We start from the raw sequence: 7,500 nt of genomic DNA on the forward strand, positions 1-7,500 counted from the left end.
ATCGGACTGCAGCAGATGCATTCTCTCACAGACAGACCATAATGCTCTGCTTCTACCTCAATTAGACAGTTGTCATTCAGGGACAAACATCATTTTCTACCTTCTCCGGTGTCATTGTCCTCATCTCGTTCTTATTCTTCTCAGTCCTACACCCCCTCCTTCTCTGCTCCCCTCCACCCCTAATTCTCTCTCTCCCATCCTCCTCCACAGTTAAATTCTATAACCACCTCCTCCTCCAAGATTTCCCTTTCCCACAACAAAGCCATCACCCAGAGAGATGAACCTGGAGAAGAGTCTCTCTCCCCCACCCCTCCTTCCTGGGGCTCTGTTCACATTTTCCACACCCTCCTTCTCTCCTTTCCATCACAATTAGACCCACCAAATCATGAGAAAACTAAAAGATAATTACTCCACACATTGGAAAGAACTAACAAAAAAACAGAGCAAACTAGAATGCTCTTTCTACACAGACCCCCTCCTTCTCTCTCTCTCCATCCTCCTCCACCCCTCCTTCTCTCTCTCCATCTTCCTAACTGACTCCCCACCCCTCCTTCTCTTGACTCTGTCCATCCTCCTCCAGCCCTCCTTGCTCTCTCTCCATCCTCCTCCACCCCTCCCTTCTCTCTCCTCCCCCGCCTCCACAGGCTCATCTATCTCATTCCCCCACCCCTCCTTCTCTCTCTCTCCTAACCTCCTCCCAATGTATCCTTCTCTTTCCTCAGATCCTACACAGATCCACCCCTCCTCTCTCTCTCAAATCTCCTCCAAAACTCCTATCTACTCTGAAATCTCCATCCTCCATCCAGCAGCAAGATCCTTGTGACCTCTTGCCACGAGAAAAGGGCAACCAGTCCACCCCATTGTAAATACAACTCTCTCTCCCATTTATTTTATCTTGTGTCCTTTCCATTTGCACATTGTAAAAACACTCCTATATATATCTCTCCTGACATCCTAATGTCTTTATTGTTTTGAAACTTCTCTATGTCCATGTCTACTCCAATTTTTATTGTTTATTTCCATATATTATATACCCCTCCTTGCTTTGGCAATCTTAACTCCACCCTCCTCCACCCCTCCTTCTCTCTCTCTCCATCCTCCTCCACCCCCTCCTTGAATCTCTCTCTTCCATCCTCTCCACCCCATCCTGCTCTCTCTCTCCATTAGACCTCCACCCCTCCTTTTCTCTCTCTCCGGTGTCATTGTCCACCCTCTTCTTCTCTCTCCATCCTCCACCCTCCTCTCTCTTTCTCCTCCTCCACCCCTCCTTCTCTCTCCTCCCCCTCCACCCCTCCTATCTTTCTCTCTCCCTCCACCCCTCCTTCTCTCTCTCTCCTCCCACCCCTCCTTCTCTCTCCTCCCGCCTCCACCCCTCCTCCCTCTTTCTCTCCTCCACCCTCCTCCCTCCCCTCCTTCTCTCTCTTTCCATCCTCCTCCACCCCTCCTTCTCTCTCTCTCTCCCGCCTCCACCCCCTCCTTCTCTCTCTCTCTCTATCCTCTCCACCCCCTCCTTCTCTCTCCTCCCGCCTCCACTCCTCCTCTCTCTTTTTCTCTCCTCCACCACTCCTTCTCTCTCCTCCCCCCCACTCCTCCTCTCTCTCTCCTCCACCCCTCCTCCTCTCTCTTTCTCTCTCTTCCACCCCTCCTTCTCTCTCCTCCCACCTCCTCCCCTCTCCCTTTATCCCCTCCACCCCTCCTCTCCCACCTCCTTATCCTCCTCCCCCCTCCTCCACCCCTCCTCTCTCTTTCTCTCTCCTCCACCCCTCCTCCTCCACCCTCTCCTCTCCACCCCTCCCCTCCACCCCTCCTCTCTCCCTCCCCCTCCACCCCTCCTTCTCTTTCTCTCTCCCTCCACCCCTCCTTCTCTCTCTCTCTCTCTCCATCCACCCCTCCTTCTCTCTCTCTCTCTCCATCCTCCTCCACCTTCTCTCTCTCTTTCTCCATCCTCCTCCACCCCTCCCTTTCTCTCTCCTCCACCCCTCCTCCACTCCTTCACTCTCATGCTCCCTTACAGTATGAAGGAGGCTGTAGACGTAGTCATTTATGTCAGATGTTAGTCGTTCGTATAAAGATGGCGTCATCCATGTTATTGCCTGGGTCTAAGTTCTGTAATAACGTTATTAAACATTAATTTAATTCATTAATTCATTTAACTAGGCAAGTCAGTTAAAAGAACACATTCTTATTTACAATGACAGGCCTACCCCGGCCAAACCCTAACCCGGATGTCGCAGGACCAATTGTGCTCCGCCCTATGGGTTGTGATACAGCCTGTAATCGAACCAGGGTCTGTAGTGACGCCTGAGATGCAGTGTCTTAGACCGCTGCGCCACTCGGGAGCTGTAAAACATGATGTTCCTCCTGCTGTATCACTGGATACAGTCAGAGCTACAAACACAACAGTGGGAAGCAGACAGTGGAAGCTGTAACAACAGTGAGAAGTGGGAAGCAGACAGTGGAAGCTGTAACAACAGTGAGAAGTGGGAAGCAGACAGTGGAAGCTGTAACTACAGTGAGCAGACAGTGGAAGCAGACAGTGGAAGCTGACAGTGGAAGCTGTAACACAGTGGGAAGCAGACAGTTTAAGCTGTAACAACAGTGGGAAGTGGGAAGCAGACAGTGGAAGCTGTAACAACAGTGGGAAGCAGACAGTGGAAGCTGTAACAACAGTGAGAAGTGGGAAGCAGACAGTGGAAGCTGTAACTACAGTGGGAAGCAGACAGTGGAAGCTGTAACTACAGTGGGAAGCAGACAGTGGGGAAGCTGTAACTACAGTGAGAAGTGGGAAGCAGACAGTGGAAGCTGTAACAACAGTGGGAAGCAGACAGTGGAAGCTGTAACTACAGTGGGAAGCAGACAGTGGAAGCTGTAACAACAGTGGGAAGTGGAAGCAGACAGTGGAAGCTGTAACTGTAACAGTGGGAAGCAGACAGTGGAAGCTGTAACAACAGTGAGAAGTGGGAAGCTGTAACAGTGGAAGCAGTAACAGTGGGAAGCAGACAGTGGAAGCTGTAACAGTGGGAAGCAGACAGTGGAAGCTGTAACTACAGTGGGAAGCAGACAGTGGAAGCTGTAACAACAGTGGGAAGCAGACAGTGGAAGCTGTAACTACAGTGGGAAGCAGACAGTGGAAGCTGTAACAACAGTGGGAAGTGGAAGCAGACAGTGGAAGCTGTAACTACAGTGAGAAGTGGGAAGCAGACAGTGGAAGCTGTAACAACAGTGGGAAGCAGACAGTGGAAGCTGTAACTACAGTGGGAAGCAGACAGTGGAAGCTGTAATAACAGTGGGAAGTGGGAAGCAGACAGTGGAAGCTGTAACTACAGTGGGAAGCAGACAGTGGAAGCTGTAACAACAGTGGGAACTACAGTGGGAGCAGACAGTGGAGGCTGTAACTACAGTGGGAAGCAGACAGTGGAAGCTGTAACTAACAGTGAGATGTGACGGAAGCAGACAGTGGAAGCTGTAACAACAGTGGGAAGCAGACAGTGGAAGCAGAACAACAGTGAGAAGTGGGAAGCAGACAGTGGAAGCTGTAACAACAGTGAGAAGTGGGAAGCAGACAGTGGAAGCTGTAACTACAGTGGGAAGCAGACAGTGGAAGCTGTAACAACAGTGAGAAGTGGGAAGCAGACAGTGGAAGCTGTAACAACAGTGGGAAGCAGACAGTGGAAGCTGTAACTACAGTGGAAGTGGAAGCAGAACAGTGGAAGCTGTAAGCAACAGTGGGAAGCAGACAGTGGAAGCAGTAACTACAGTGAGAAGCAGAGGGTGGAAGCTGTAACAACAGTGAGAAGTGGGAAGCAGACAGTGGAAGCTGTAACAAAGCAGTGGGAAGCAGACAGTGGAAGCTGTAACAACAGTGAGAAGTGGGAAGCAGACAGTGGAAGCTGTAACAACAGTGAGAAGTGGGAAGCAGACAGGGAAGCTGTAACAACAGTGAGAAGTGGGAAGCAGACAATGGAAGCTGTAACAACAGTGAGAAGTCGACAGTGGAAGAATATAAGAGAAACACAGGAGTGAGAAAATAAAAATAAAGTATCTCCTTCCTTCCTTCCTTCCTTCCTTCCTTCCTTCCTTCCTTCCTTCCTTCCTTCCTTCCTTCCTTCCTTCCTTCCTTCCTTCCTTCCTTCCTTCCTTCCTTCCTTTCCTTCCTTCCTTCCTTCCTTCCTTCCTTCTTCCTTTTCCTTCCTTCTCTTCCTTTTTCCTTTTTCCTTCTTTCCTTCCTTTCCTTCCTTCCTTCCTTCCTTTTCCTTCCTTCCTTCCTTCCTTCCTACTTCCTTCCTTCCTTCCTACCTTCCTTCCTTCCTTCCTATTCCTTCCTTCCTTCCTTCCTACCTTCCTTCCTTCCTTCCTTCCTTCTCTCCCCCTCTGTGTTCCTTCCTTCCTTCCTTCCTTCCTTCCTTCCTTCCTTCCTTCCTTCCTTCCTTCCTTCTCTCCCCTCTGTTTCCTTCCTTCCTTCCTTCCTTCCTTCCTTCCTTCCTTCCTTCCTTCCTTCCTTCCTTCCTTCCTTCCTTCCTTCCTTCCTTCCTACCTTCCTTCCTTCCTTCCTTCCTTCCTTCCTTCCTTCCTTCCTTCCTTCCTTCCTTCCTACCTTCCTTCCTTCCTTCCTTCCTTCTCTCCCCCTCTGTGTTCCTTCCTTCCTTTCCTTCGTTCCTTCCTTCCTTCCTACCTTCCTTCCTTCCTTCCTTCCTTCCTTCCTTCCTTCCTTCCTTCCTTCCTTCCTTCCTTCCTTCTCTCCCCTCTGTGTTCCTTCCTTCCTACCTTCCTTCCTTCCTTCTCTCCCCCTCTGTGTTCCTTCCTTCCTTCCTTCCTTCCTTCCTTCTCTTTTCCCCCACTTCCTTCCAAGACATCATGGTTTTCCCGTTTCTCCTTGTGCTCCTTATTGGAGGGGCAGAAGGAGGTTGTTATCCCACGAGACCTATTATGAATCAAGGGAAGAAAAACACCAGATTTCATCTGATTCCCCCTGAGTCCACTCTACAGTGTTAAGAACACTTATTGAACCCGGTCCACGGGACCCATCCCAAATGGAACACTATTCCCTTTTGTAGTGCACTACGTTAGACCAGGACTCACAGGGATACCTTCATAGGGCCCTGGTCTAAAGTAGTGGCCTGTACAGGGAATAGGCTACCGTACGGGAGGCAACCGTTGGTTAGGTGGTTAAACAGAAAGTTTGTCAAGAGTCTATGTTGTTCTGTGAATCTTTTTAGTGGGTTAAACCTTCCTTCTGTGGGTAAACCTTCCTTCTGTTTAGTGGGTAAACCTTCCTTCTGTTTAGTGGGTAAACCTTCCTTCTGTTTAGTGGGTAAACCTTCCTTCTGTTTAGTGGGTAAACCTTCCTTCTGGTGGGTAACCCTTCCTTCTGTTTAGCGGGTAAAACCTTCCTTCTGTTTAGTGGGTAAACCTTCCTTCTGTTTAGTGGGTAAAAACTTCCTTCTGTTTAGTGGGTAAACCTTCCTTCTGTTTAGTGGGTAAACCTTCCTTCTGTTTAGCGGGTAACCCTTCCTTCTGTTTAGTGGGTAAACCTTCCTTCTGTTTAGTGGGTAAACTTTCCTTCTGTTTAGTGGGTAAACCTTCCTTCTGTTTAGCGGGTAAACCTTCCTTCTGTTTAGTGGGTAAACCTTCCTTCTGTTTAGCGGGTAAACCTTCCTTCTGTTTAGCAGGTAAATCTTCCTTCTGTTTAGTGGGTAAACCTTCCTTCTGTTTAGCGGGTAAACCTTCCTTCTGTTTAGTGGGTAAATTCCTTCCTTCCTTCTGTTTAGTGGGTAAACCTTCCTTCTGTTTAGCGGGTAAACCTTCCTTCTGTTTAGCGGGTAAACCTTCCTTCTGTTTAGCGGGTAAACCCTTCCTTCTGTTTAGTGGGTAACCCTTCCTTCTGTTTAGTGGGTAAACTTTCCTTCTGTTTAGTGGGTAAACCTTCCTTCTGTTTAGCGGGTAAACCTTCCTTCTGTTTAGTGGGTAAACCTTCCTTCTGTTTAGTGGGTAAACCTTCCTTCTGTTTAGCGGGTAACCCTTCCTTCTGTTTAGTGGGTAAACCTTCCTTCTGTTTAGTGGGTAAACCTTCCTTCTGTTTAGTGGGTAAACCTTCCTTCTGTTTAGTGGGTAAACCTTCCTTCTGTTTAGCGGGTAAACCTTCCTTCTGTTTAGTGGGTAAACCTTCCTTCTGTTTAGCGGGTAAACCTTCCTTCCTTCTGTTTGGCGGGTAAACCTTCCTTCTGTTTAGTTTAGTGGGTAAACCTTCCTTCTGTTTAGTGGGTAAACCTTCCTTCTGTTTAGCGGGTAAACCTTCCTTCTGTTTAGTGGGTAAACCTTCCTTCTGTTTAGCGGGTAAACCTTCCTTCTGTTTAGTGGGTAAACCTTCCTTCTGTTTAGTGGGTAAACCTTCCTTCTGTTTAGTGGGTAAACCTTCCTTCTGTTTAGTGGGTAAACCTTCCTTCTGTTTAGTGGGTAAACCTTCCTTCTGTTTAGCGGGTAAACCTTCCTTCTGTTTAGTGGGTAAACCTTCCTTCTGTTTAGTGGGTAAACCTTCCTTCTGTTTAGTGGGTAAACCTTCCTTCTGTTTAGTGGGTAAACCTTCCTTCTGTTTAGTGGGTAAACCTTCCTTCTGTTTAGCAGGTAAACCTTCCTTCTGTTTAGCGGGTAAACCTTCCTTCTGTTTAGTGGGTTAACTTTCCTTCTGTTTAGTGGGTAAACCTTCCTTCTGTTTAGTGGGTAAACCTTCCTTCTGTTTAGTGGGTAAACCTTCCTTCTGTTTAGTGGGTAAACCTTCCTTCTGTTTAGCGGGTAAACCTTCCTTCTGTTTAGTGGGTAAACCTTCCTTCTGTTTAGTGGGTTAAACTTTCCTTCTGTTTAGCGGGTAAACCTTCCTTCTGTTTAGTGGGTAAACCTTCCTTCTGTTTAGTGGGTTAACTTTCCTTCTGTTTAGCGGGTAAACCTTCCTTCTGTTTAGTGGGTAAACCTTCCTTCTGTTTAGTGGGTAAACCTTCCTTCTGTTTAGTGGGTAAACCTTCCTTCTGTTTAGTGGGTAAACCTTCCTTCTGTTTAGTGGGTAAACCTTCCTTCTGTTTAGTGGGTAAACCTTCCTTCTGTTTAGTGGGTAAACCTTCCTTCTGTTTAGTGGGTAAACCTTCCTTCTGTTTAGCGGGTAAACCTTCCTTCTGTTTAGTGGGTAAACCTTCCTTCTGTTTAGTAAACCTTCCTTCTGGGTAAACCTTCCTTCTGTTTAGTGGGTAAACCTTCCTTCTGTTTAGTGGGTAAACCTTCCTTCTGTTTAGTGGGTAAACCTTCCTTCTGTTTAGTGGGTTAAACCTTCTGTTTAGTGGGTAAACCTTCCTTCTGTTTAGTGGGTAAACCTTCCTTCTGTTTAGTGGGTAAACCTTCCTTCTGTTTAGTGGGTAAACCTTCCTTCTGTTTAGTGGGTAAACCTTCCTTCTGTTTAGTGGGTTAAACCTTCTGTTTAGTGGGTAAACCTTCCTTCTGTTTAGTGGGTAAACC

Source organism: Oncorhynchus masou, chromosome 7, assembly GCF_036934945.1.
Source record: "Oncorhynchus masou masou isolate Uvic2021 chromosome 7, UVic_Omas_1.1, whole genome shotgun sequence".
NCBI classification, from domain to species: domain Eukaryota; kingdom Metazoa; phylum Chordata; class Actinopteri; order Salmoniformes; family Salmonidae; genus Oncorhynchus; species Oncorhynchus masou.